We start from the raw sequence: 13,604 nt of genomic DNA on the forward strand, positions 1-13,604 counted from the left end.
ATCAATATTAGCTCCAAGGTTCCCCTTTGTGATACCTGTGCCTCTGTACAGAAATAAAAACAGCATCTAACACTAATATTAGGTATTAATGATTTTGAAGATGGCTGCCAAACGATGAACCCTCCATGATTTCCAATATGAACACCTAAACTGCTTTTGGTGGAGCTGAAGCAAGTGCTTTTCTGTCTCTCCTCCCCTCTTCCAGCTTTACTGGAGGTCCTGCCGTGACAGCTCTGCCCTGATACCTGCTACGTGCAGGAAATAGTGGAGGCTCTGTGTAAAGTACCTTCTTTGTGGCCCTGTGGGATTGACTGCCCAGGAGAACTTGTTTCATTTCACCTGGGGAATTGTAGATGCGGGATTTCAGTGGTGTTGTCTCCTGAGAAGTGCAGATAAAGGGCCACGTGGGCTCCATTCCATTTTGGGCTTTAAGATGAGATACCCTCATGCACTCCAAGGGCTGAAGCCTCCGTCTGAGTTCACATGGTTACGACAAGCAAACTCATTAAGCCCAAAGGGAGTTTTACTCTGATGCTACAAGAGGGATGAGTACCTGGTGTACTGTGTGTGCTGAATCTACACAGTGCTGGGCCATGGCCCTCAAGCTTTCATAAGTGTAAGAGATGAAGCTGTTTAAAATACTGACGCTGGGCTCGAGAGCCTAACTTGACAGTTCCAAGGTACGGTCCAGAAATCTACATTTTGAAGAAGCATGCCCCGAAAATTCTGCTGCAGGGGGCGTCATGGATTTGAGGGGGCGGACTGTGGTGCAGAGGAGGGAAGGGTGCTAGTTTACAACCTCTCATTCACTGGGTCTCCATCTACCATCCCAGGTCACCTGGGCTCTTGAGTTGACTTCTCTCCATCCCCAACTGCCACCACCCTCACTCAGGTTGTCATCATCTTCTGCACAGATTAATGCAGTAACTTCCTGACTGGAGGTCTGGCCCCATTTTTCCTTCTCCAGTGCATCTTCTCTTCTTTTGATACAAAAATCTGATCAGGATAGTGCCTGGTCCCAAATTCTTCAGTATCTCCCCACTGTCTCTAAAGCCCTTAAGGAGAGCAAACAAACAAGGCATTCATATCACCACTGGGTGCCCTTCCAGCCTCACTTCCTGCTGGCTTGCTTCCCTTCTTACTCACTCCCCACCCTTTAATCATACCAGCCATCCTCGTGTTCCTGGAACGCACCAAGCTTCCTTCTCAACCTTGACCTGAGAACAGGTTGTTCCCTCCCACCGGGACATCTTCCCAAGCCCCACTTGCCCTAGTTAATGCCTCTTCCTCTTTTAGAGCTCAGTTTCCTGAGGGAGGTTTTCCTGATCCCTCAGAATCAGGGAATTCCCTCTGCTTACTCACGCCCCAAAGTGTAATTAGCAACCCCTTTCACACCACTCATCATGTTACTATGATTCTTTCTTTGATGAGTGCCTTCCCCATTAAAACACAAAATCCATGTATGTGAGAACCAGGTCTGTCTTGCTTACTGAATTTCACAAACATCCGGTAAAGATGGACACATGGCAGGCACTCAGTAGTAAATCTATGATTTGTTAGTAAATATACTTTAATGGCATGGCATACCTCTCCAAATCTTTTATCATCTTGGCGATTTTATATTTGCTCTATGATTAAAGAGAAAATAAACACACCCTGCTAACTATAGCACCTAGCCTAGTTCAGCGGTCACTTACTCTTGGAAACTTTCCTGATACATTCCTTCGTTTTTTTTTTTAAACATCTTTTTTGGAGTATCGTTGCTTTACAATGTTGCGTTAGTTTCTGTTGTATAACAAAGTGAATCGGCTATACATGAAAGGATGCTCAACATCACTAATCATTAGAGAAATGCAAATCAAAACTACAATGAGGTATTACCTCACACCAGTCAGAATGGCCAAAATATCTACAAACAATAAATGCTGGAGAGGGTGTGGAGAAAAGGGAACCCTCTTGCACTGTTGGTGGGAATGTAAATTGATACAGCCACTATGGAGAACAGTATGGAAGTCCCTTAAAAAAACATTCCTTCTAAATCAGGTGACCTTCCTACATGATTCTAGAATTCTACATTTACCTCTGTTACTCCTCATGTCTCTTTCACTTGGCTTCAAAGTCAAGGAATGTCACATTCATCCCTGTATCCCTAACACACAGCATATACTGCTGGGTACCTGGTAAAATCTCAGTAAACATTTTTTAGATGAGTTACTGAATGATTATTGCTACTATAGAGGGATAAAGAAACAAAAAAGGGATATGAAGAATGGAGGGGTTATTTCCGAGATGAACTGAAGATTTTAATTCTTGGCTGGGCCATTCATAGTACAGGGCCTTCTAGAATTGACATTAGAAACCTGGATGCAAGGAGGACCTTGAACATCTACACTATGTAGAACTTTACTCCAGGCACCGAGAATTAGTGGCCCCAAAGAAAAAAGCCACATAGAAAGTAGACCATGTACGATCTTAAGGACAGAAATTCTAAAGCACACAGATGGCACATTTCTCTATTTCTTCTTAGAAAAGCCGAAACAGCTCACTGCATCCTTGAAAATGGCTTTGATTTTCTCTCATCAGGTCCACATGCCATTGCCTTACTACAACAGCCTTTTGAAAGGCCCATAGGAGATTTGAATACCACAGAGCCAAGATTTCAGGGTCTAAACATACCCCAAAGAAACGAACCAATGTCAGTTGTGGAAAACCCATATATCATCTTTCTTCAGTGCAATATCAGTCATTGAAGATTCTCCAAATCCACGGTCAAGCCACAAGGTGACATAACAATGCAATTTCATGGCCATCTTGAATTGTCCAAACAAGAAACATCAAATATATACATATTTTTTGGCTGTGCCACATGGCTTGTGGGATCTTTGTTCCTCAACCAGGGATTGAACCTAGGCCCTCGGCAGTGAAATTGTGGAGTCCTAACCACTGGACAGCCAGGGAATTCCCTCAAATATATTTTTAATTTCATTTACTACATTTAATGAAAACGCAACAATGGTAAAGAATTTCAAGGTTGGTGATTTCTGCAGAGGCAGACGTGAAGCATTTGGAGTCTTTGTGGTGCCCTTACAGGAACCCTTCACCATGTAAAAGATGCCATAAAACATTGAGTTGTGAAGAAGTAATGACAAGGCTAATTCCTGATAGAGCATGTCCAAATTAGAAAGATGTGTGAACACTTCTACCACACGCTAGTTAGAGGGACCATCGCGGTACTCGGAATAAGCAGACTATTTCTCAGCCATGAAGACTGCAACAGATTAAAGGCAAGGGTTCACTTCAAGCCTCATTTCAAACAAAACACCTTCTTGAATGAACTGGCCACAATGGACTCCAGAATGAAAATGAAATAGGAAAGGATGCTAGCTAGGGTGTACCTGTCACAATGCTAACTCCTACTAATGAACTGATGTGTGAGCTTAATACTCCCCCAAAGAAGTCTGTGTTTACGAGCTTTATCTTTAAAGACCTAAGTCTTTACATATAAAGCTCATACCAAGGAGAATTCTTCTGAAGGCTCAAAGACCTGATAAAATTAGAAATATTCCTAGCCGCAAAATCTGTGTAACAGGGTGTGAAGACTTGGAAATGTATTGTGGGTAAAGCCCAAGAAGGTAGCAGGTTGAAGAAATGCTGTCTTGGAGGCAACTGGGAAAGGACATAATCAAATAACGCTGAGTGAAAAAGTGTCAGTGAAATACCCCAGTGACAGAAGAATAATTTGCACACAATCCTATAAAATTATGAATCCAACATCCTCACCCATCATGAACCCCTGGGCAATTAACTGGGTTTTAGGAGAAAAGGTTCATTCTACAGTCACTTGACAGTGTCACTCAGCAGAACACTGAAGACTTCAAAATATTAGGCCAAACAACTCAAGGTAGGTGGGGTGGCTTATATATTTAAGAGCCCTTGCCAAAGGTTTACACATTTAAGAGCCACTGCCATTGTTTTTACTAGTCAATACAAAAAGATCACAAAGGAATAAAAGATACTTTTGGCAATTCTGCTCATGGATAATGCAAAATGGCTTTGTAGTCTCTCTCGTATACTACAAATCCATTTAAAATTTATACTGCATGCACTGTTTTGAGAAGATGATGTTGAAAATGAAATAGAGCTGGTAAATAAGAGAAAAGGGCAACCATTACACTGAAATCAGCAAAATACATTTAGACAGAGGATCCACTCTCTGTGCGACACTGTACTAGGAGGTAGGAGAGCACAGCAAAATCAGAAGACAACTGTGGTTGCCCATGATCTGCAGGGGAGACAAAGAGACTGCATGCCCCCATGCTCTTGGACAAGCTTCTCCTCCTGCCTCATGCCAGCTCATGTCCATCTGTCAAAACTTTTATCCCTCAAGATCTAGTTCATGAGCTACACCGTTGGCAAGTTTTCCTTCCCAGTCTCCCCCCATTCGCAGATGAGGTTAAGTTCCAGTTCTGTGCCACCACTCTACACCTACGCATCTCTACCACGGCGTTGATATCCTATCCCTACTGCTAGACTGGGTGTTCCTTTTTATCCCTAGTACCTACCACAGAGCCTGTTGCTCACTGGATGGAAGAACAAATAGATACTCAACAGACACTGTCTAATGAATAGACTATTAGTGTGAACAAAGTGCTTAGTGATGAACAAGAGGGAATGATTGGTTCTACCTGAGAGGTAAGGTAAGGCTTCTCAGAAGAGGTTGTATCTCACCAAAGGTTGGTCCTTTCATGAGTTTTATTATACCGTACTCATAACAGCTCCGTGAAATAGATCCTATCTCCATTTTTACAACTAAGGAAACTTAATCTCCGACAAGTAACTTGCCCAAAGTGAATACATCTATGAAATGCCTTAAAATGGATTTCTATGGAATGCTAAAGCATTTGGATTGTATTCCGTAGGCAACTGGGAGCCATCAAATGCTTTTAGGAGGGAAATAACGTTGTCAGAAATATATTTAAATTAACTCTGGCGATAGAAGTGGGAAGTTAATTAAAGGAGAGTGAATGGGGCAGGGCAGAGACTGGAGATCAAATAATAACTAGTAGAGATCAAATAATAACTGGAGATCAAATAATAACTAGTAGGTTATTCTAATGGCCTGGGAAGGAGCCAAAGAGGGATGATTTAACACAGTGGCAAGGATGGGGATGAGATGGGGAATGACTGGAAAGTCCTTTTACGAGCAGAATTCAGAGGGTTTGGTCACTGATTACACATGAGTAGGTGGGGAAAGGGGTGACTCTAAGCCCTCTTCATTTAGGTGATGGTGTGAGGAAGGCATTAATAACCTTGAGAAGTAACACAAGGAGAAGAATTGGCTGGGGAGATGGTGAGAAAGACGATGGGGTTGACTTTGGATATTTTAAATTTGAGATGTCAGTGGAATATTGAGGTTCACATCTTTTAAGCTTCATAGAGGGCTAAGATGTATTTGAAAGTAACTTTGAAGTAGGGGATGGTTAAAGCGATGGGAATGGGTGAGACTCTTCAGAGAGCATGCAAAATGAGAAGAGCTGAGAGGACTCATCCCCAGGGGGCATCAACATGTGGGGAGTCGTAGAGGAAGGCGGCAAGCCACCTGCCCGAGGAGGAGCCACTAGAAACAGAAGGGGAGAACCAAGAGAGTCATGACCACGCTCATGGAAGAGATGAACACCAAGGAGGAAAAGCTTAAGGCTATCCAACGATGAAGCAGAAAAGCCAAGTATGAAGAGAACTGATATGTGAGCATCAGATTTGTAACACCAGCGGCACAGCTGAATAAAAGATGTGGAGAAGCCTGGAAATTAAATAGTGTAATTTGAGAGATACTAGAAAGGGCCATCAGACATACCTAATGAACGCATAAGAGGGAATCTGACTGGCTCATGTTTTCTCTCCCAGGAGCTGCAAATATTATTAGATTTTCTTCCTCAGAAAAGAGACAAAGGAAGCATTTCTCATTGACAATTGGGGAAAACCATATCCTACTGCCTGTACACTGATGCCAGAATTTTTAAATTGAATTAATGAGTGAACTGTAAACACACTTGACCTAAACTTACCTTGAGACAATTTATTAGAAACTCCCAGGAAAGCAGGGCCCTCTTAAAATAATGGTGGCTCTAAGAAGTGCTAGGTAGGACAGCTGCAAAGATGCAGTGATTTTCAGAAAGTCTCCATAATGCTGTTCTTCTATTTTTATCATCCTAAGAATACTGGCCTGGCAGTTTCTTATGAAGTTTAACGTATACTTATGATTCATCCCAGCAATCCCACTTCTAGGTACTTAGCTAATGAATGAAAACTGATGTTTATACAAAACCTGTATGTGAATGCTTCTAGTAGTGTTATTAGTAGTTGCCAAAATTGGAAACAACCCAGATGTCCTTCAACTGGGGAACGGATAAACTGTGGTATATCAAACCAATTCAATACTAAACAGTGAGCATGAATGAACAAGTGACACACTCAGCTTTGGTAAGTCTCAATGCATCATAGCAAGTGAAAGCAGCCAGACTTCATGATTCCCTTTATATGACATTCTGGAAAAGGCAAAACTAAAGGAACAGAAAATATATCGGTGGCTTCCAGAGGCTGGAGGTAATGAGGGGGGTTGACAACAAAGGGTACCAGGGAGAGTATTTTTTGGAGTTATGGAACTGTTATATCTTGACCGTGGTGGTGGTTATACAACTGTAGGCATTTGTTAAAACTTGCAGAACTGTACACTAAAAATAATGAATTTTACTGTATGTAAATTATACCTTAATAAAAACAATGAGAAAAAAGAATACCGGCCTGGGAATTGAGAGACTGGGACCTAGCTTCAGTTATGCCACTGACTAGCTGTGTAACCACAGACTATCCTCTAACCTTCTTTGGGTCTTGGTGCCCAAAACTGTAAAGTGAGATTGGAAACTTTCTCAAAGAGTCTATTGCTGTGTTCTACAAAGACTTCCTTCTTTAAGCAAGGTGGTGGACCAGATGGCCTATTTCAATTCAGATGGCCTACTTCAGTTGCTGAAGTATCATTGTGAGGGTGACTGGATTAAAATACTCAATCTGTACACATGGTTCTGAAAAGCCTTCTTGGATTAGAAAATAGTGTTTCTAATTTGTGTCGTGGAGCTTTGGAAAAGTCCATCTGGTCATGTAATTCTCAACTAAAATTTGACACATATATTTGGACAATGTGGAAACAGCCCTTCGGGAAACACTAATGTTTAATGAGCTATAACTGGCCTTGGTAAACAATCATACTCTTCTTTTTTTCAGTTTGCAGGCACGAATTTAAAAAGGCCGGGCTTCCCTGGTGGCGCAGTGGTTGAGAGTCTGCCTGCCGATGCAGGGGACACGGGTTCGTGCCCCGGTCCGGGAAGATCCCACGTGCCACGGAGCGGCTGGGCCCGTGAGCCATGGTCGCTGAGCCTGCGCGTCCGGAGCCTGCGCTCCGCAATGGGAGAGGCCACAACAGTGAGAGGCCCGCGTACCACAAAAAAAAAAAAAAAAAAAAAAGGCCTTTGAAGATGGCAGCCTTTACTATCTATCTTTGTTTGCCTTACCCTCCAGTTGGAACATTGTTTTCTATTGCTTACCTTTACCCAACCCTCAGAGTTACTATTACATTTTTACACTATCCATGCATTTGTAGCCAAGAAAGACACTGAAAACGATGCCCCAGGAGTGGTTCCATACTATAGTGTCCCTGGGGTTGAGGGAAAAGTATACAGCTCAAAAGGGAAGATACTAAGAATAAAACAATAATCTTGACGATGATGACAAAAAGTTTACATTTCTGACCCTGTGAAGCAAGAGTCCACAAACTATGGACTAGAAATTGTGTTTGTAAATAAAGTTTTATTGGTACACTACTATGCCAATTCATTTAAGATTGTCTGTGGTTGTTCTCCCATGATGTGGTGGTTACAACAGACACTCTACGGCCTACAAAGACTGAAATACTTACTATCTAGCTTTTTATAGAATAAGTCTGCCAACCCACTTCCACAGAGTATGCCATGAACTATGCTATATAGTTTCCACATAAAATCTCGTGTAATCATCACATCGTTGCTATGAAATAGGAATTACTCAGTTGACAGAGCAGAGGTGATGAAGTGTAATGGATAAAAGTTTGCTGTGAAGTCAGACAGACCTGTACTATGCTTTTTGACTAGTTGTCTGATATTGGGTCTGTTAATTAAATTCTCCATCCTCAGTTTCCCCATATGTAAATTGAGGCTAACAACAGTACTGATTATGGTAGGGTAAATGTCAGGAGTTGATGTGACAATTAGTGCACTGCTTTGCATACAGTAAACATTTTATTATACTCATTAGCTATGAGAAATAGCTTTCAGTATCCCTGGGTGTTTTTCTTCCTAGAAATATCCAGTATTAAAGAGGTAAGGATGCCCCGCATATGCTTGATTATGGATTAATTTGACAGACGCCAAAATAATTTGCACCACTTCTGTGTGTTACATAAGGCACCTTTCCCCCCTGTCTCTCATGGACTGAGCAGAAGGAAAGTATAATAATGACGTTTCCAGCTCTGTACTGCATTTCCCAAAAGACAGCTGAGTTTCCTGCAGGAATGTGCAAGCAAGTAAGACCACCAGATGGACACCCCGGCCACTCCACAGACAGGACACAGAAGACCAAAAGGCTGAATGAAGGAAGAACTGCCTCAAAGGCACCAAAGGGAGCGACAGCAAAGCAGGGCTAAACACTGATTATGTTGCTTGCAAATGTCAGGTAGTTACAGGGCCACTGTGAATAAAGGCAGGGAAATCAGAGGCCAGCATTTTAGCTGAAGGAGAGTTCTGGCTTTAGATAATGAGCTGTTTCAGGAATTTTTGTCATGATTCATTGACAGTGCCTATAAACAGATGCATTTACTATGAATCCACCATATACATTTTTTTAAACACCTTATAGTTTTTGCCTTTGGTCGGTATCCAGAAGGAGGAGAGCAAGAAAAAGGAGGGCAGAGACTTCACCTTCCCTGTGTTCAGATAACCCATAGGGGCTGGCTAGAGCTCTCCTAGCCCATTTGTGACTACCTTGGCCGTATTACTGTCATTGGGCTCCTGGCAACTGAGTGACAATGACTGGTGTAGAATGAAAAGTTTAAGACAAGTTTTAAAACATCAATTAAAAGTTGGAAAATTACCCTTAATTATCTATTAGCTTATTTCTTCTAGAAACACAGTAGAATGAGCTTTCAGATGGGTGTAACTAATTTGGAGGTCTGGTTACAAACTGAGGTAACTGATTTGATGTGTGTATCATTTCTACAACCAAAAGAATGTTGTTTCCTTGAGAGGAGATCTTCAGAGTTCATTTGTTTCATTTTGGAGTTGATTTCCAAGTTTGTGGTAGGTTCTTCTGAACACCTCTCGTGGGGATAAATAAGACTTCATCCTTTGAGGATGGGGTTCCTCTTTGGAAATGGCAGCCTGATATTTAGCTTTAGATCTTATAAATAAAGTGGGTAATCAAGCACAGAGAAACACGGTGGGTCCAAGATAAAGATTGGAAAAAACGAATAACCCAATTAAAAAATGAGTAAAGGATCTGAACAGATGTTTACCCACAGAAGATACACAATGGTCAATAAGCACTTGAAAAGGTGTTAAACATCATTAGCCATCAGGGAAATGAAAATCAAAATCACAGCGACATACCACTTTACACATATTAGAATGGTTATAATAAAAAAGACAGACAATAACAAGTGTTGGCAAGGATGTGGAGAAATTGAGACCCTCATACACTGCTTGTGGGAATATAAAATGGTACAGCTGCCATGTAAAACTGTCTGGCAGTTCCTGTAACTTACACTGGGAGTTACCATATGACTCAGTAATTCCACGCCCAGGTATATAACCAAGAGAAATGAAAACAGGTCCACAGAAAAACGTACATTCAAAATAGCATTATTAATAATAACCAAGATTCAGAAACAATACAAATGTCCAACTGATGAATGGATAAGTAAAATGTGGTACATTTATATGATGAAATACAATTTGGCAATAAAAAGAAATGAAATACTGACACATGCTTACAACATGAGTAAACCTTAGAACCATTATTCTAAGTGAAAGTAGCCAATTGCAAAATACCACATATTGAATGATTCCATTCATAGGAAATGTCTAGAATAGATGAACAGACAGAAAGTAGATTAGTGGTTTCTAAGGGCTGGTAGTTGGGGGGGCCTTGGGAGGAAATGGGGAATGACTGTCAATGGGTACCGGGTTTCTTTTTGGGGGTGATGAAAATGTTTTAAAATTAATTGTGGTGATGGTTGCATAACTCTGTGACAATACTAAAAATCACTGAATTTATACTTTGAGGAAACTGTATATTCTGTGAATTACTGCTCAATAAACGATATTATAAAAATAAAGTTTTCATATAAATTAATGAGGTTGATTTAATTTTGTGGCTTCTGTTACTGATAGCTAACTATGTTCTGTACTTACTGTCACACTGCACTGAGTGATGTATATATTTGAGCTCGTTTAACTCTTACAGCATCCCTATGAGGGGAGTAGATTTGCTGATCTCACTTTTCAGAGAACAGGAAACTGGAACACAGACAGATTAAGTAACTTCCCTGAAATAACACAGCAGTAAGGGCTGGGGCCGAGATTTAAAATTCAGGCCTGTCTGATGCTAAAATTCATTCTTTCTCCTTATTTCTTTTAAAACATTTTACTCTTTTAAATAGTTAATGCACACTATTTCAAGACACAAAGTGACTTAAAAAGCAGATGTCCTCTATCCATCTTCTTCTCAGTCCCATAGGTAGAGTTTGTATTAGCTTCTTATGCATCAGCATTTTCTTATGTAAACAAAGAACATGCAGATATACATTACTATTTCTCCCTCTCTCATTTGCAAATGCAGTATACTCTCTACCTTGTTCTGCACCTTGTTTTTTCCACTTCACCTGGCATCTCAGAGATCCTTCCACATTACTATTCTTCATTCTTGCGTTTATAACTTCCAAGTATACTCCAGTGCCTGGATGTACCATGACTCATTTAGCTGGTCTCCTAACGATGGACACTTAGGTTCTTCCTAAACTTTTGCGATTCAGTTAAAGCTCTGAAATTGCCTCCAAAAGTAAGAAGGAAACACATAAGAAATACAATCATCTGTGAAATAAGTCCCTTTCCTCAAAAACTGGCTACTTTGAAGGCAACAACCCTCATTTAAATGTATTAGTTGGAAAACATTTCTTAAAAACAAAAAAAATTTAATTGCATTACACCAGAGTCACAGTCCTATGTGAGCTGGGAAAGAAAATGTATCTCTAGAGACTGGAGAGGTGAGTTACACTCTTTAAGGGGAAAGCTCATGGATTTCTGAAAACTAAGTAACATTCTAAGACACTTGTTTGCACTTATTTAGCATATTATTTCCACTGATTAATATTTTCTGAATTGAGGAATCAAATATTCAATACCAAATCACATATCACCCCCCTGGTACATTTCCATATGATATGTATGTTCAGCCATTCAGTTCACTTGGGTGGAATGGAGCTACAATTCTTATAATAGCAAACCTAGACCCCAAATATTTTAAGGCCACTCCAGCTGTCTTCAGAACTTCTATTATCAGTCACAACAACGACTCGTCAATTTTTGTTTCATTTTTTTTAAAAAGAAACCATCACTTCAATAAGGCAATAGATTTTCAAAAGCTGTCTGACATGAAATGAGTTTGAACATTAACATGGAAAGGACAAGCGATAAAAAAGGGTAGTATGAGTGCAGACAAAATATCCAAGAGCTAGAGAATGTGATCTCTTCTAAAGGGAATGGAATGAAAGAGTTCTAAAGCCACAGCTTTTCAAAGCTAAAGAAAATGACAACAACTGAATTGAAAAGGCTGAACTTAGCATTATCTTCCCAAAACACAAACATGTATTTAGCTTAATAGAGTTGAGTAGTATCGCAGGAAAAATCTTATATATTATGAATCTAGGGCAATGAAAGTTGTAGAAAATGATTTTGCAAAGCAAACACACTGCAGGCTGACAGTAGCAGAGGGAAAAAAAAAAAGTCCAAGGTGCACGGGATGAGCTCAGGTCTCATTCTACATATCACCACGGGAGGAAAACAAAAGAGCTGAGGAAACCCCAGACGTTAAATAGAACAGGGCAGAACGACGCTTGTGACTGAAGCTTACAAAATGTGAATGCATTTTCTGATTATAACCGTAATATGGATTTATAGTAGAAGATTTGGAAAATTTAGAAAAATATAAAGAAAACAGTTAAAATCACCCACAATCTCACCACCCAAAGAGAACCATTATCAAAATACTGGCAAAACCATTTGCATCCCCTTTTCTGTGTGCATATAAAAATATGTTCTTTTTACAAAATTGGGCTCATATTATAAATAACATTTTATACATGGCCTTTTCCCCCCTACTTCCTATTACTTCTTGAGTACTTTCCCATGTTGTCATATATTCCTCGAAGATATAATTCCAATGACTATATTATATTGTATCTTCTGAATTCAAATAGAATTATCTGATTCTCTCCATATTGCTGAACATCTAGGTTGTTTCTAATTTTTCAGTTTTATAAATAGCACCGCAATGGACATTCTTGTGATAAACCTTTGAATCTCTGTTTACTTCTTAAAAGAACTTAAAAGTGTATCAGTACGTCAGATTCACGTTTAAGTCACTCAGTGTACCTGTATCTGTAAATTTACCATTGGAAGTCTCTGGAGACCAATGCAAACAACGTATATCAAGTAAACAATATATTTTCATATCACTCGAAGTCTATATTTATCCTTCTAGAACAGTCATCTTTCAGGCAGTACATTACTTCCCCCAGGCAAATAGACTATTAATTGGTTAATCTAAATGCAATAACATGAAATCTGGCTGATCCAGATTTCTCCAATATCAGTATGTATGCAATTAACAATAGTCTGCAGATTGAAAAATAACCAAGGCTCTCAAAAATATATATTTTATCATCCTTTCATTTAAAATGGTGTACAATGGACATTAAAATAAAACAAATAAAGGGTTATAGTTAATGGAGGTTGACAGCAACCAAATCTTACCTAGACATATAATTTATAGTGTAACTTAAGGTTTTCTTCAAGATCCAGCTTTACTCTGTCACTTCCAGTTATAGGGCTTTTAAGTGATTTCAACATATTGAAATTATTAATGATTCTTGTTTAGAACTATATGGTTGTAATACTGCAGTTTTAAATTCCCTATAGTCTATTTAAAAAACTATTCTATTTTTAAGATGATAAATAGGGTTCTCAAAATTTCTAGAGAGTGTGTGTAAACATATATATGTATTTATATATACATACATATATATATATATACACACACACACACACACAGACACACACCTCTAAAATGTTTTTCTCTCAGTGAAAAGCGAAGTAAAGCAAAACGCAACAAAAAAATCCCACTTATACCATGGCCATATGAACTATGGAATCACTCAAATTCCAAGGCCCCCTCAAAACTGGTAGTCAGACTAAAATAGCTGGGGCTGCACTGTACAGTTGTGCAGGCCGCACACTGTACAA

General features: G+C 39.7%; 1 protein-coding gene across 5 annotated transcripts in view; it reads right to left on the reverse strand.

The window, feature by feature from the left end:
- Positions 1-13,604, reverse strand: part of SAMD12 (sterile alpha motif domain containing 12) — a 463,668-nt gene that overhangs the window by 213,547 nt on the left and 236,517 nt on the right. The gene's annotated exons all lie outside the window — the stretch shown is intronic.

This window comes from Globicephala melas, chromosome 17, assembly GCF_963455315.2.
Source record: "Globicephala melas chromosome 17, mGloMel1.2, whole genome shotgun sequence".
NCBI lineage: Eukaryota > Metazoa > Chordata > Mammalia > Artiodactyla > Delphinidae > Globicephala > Globicephala melas.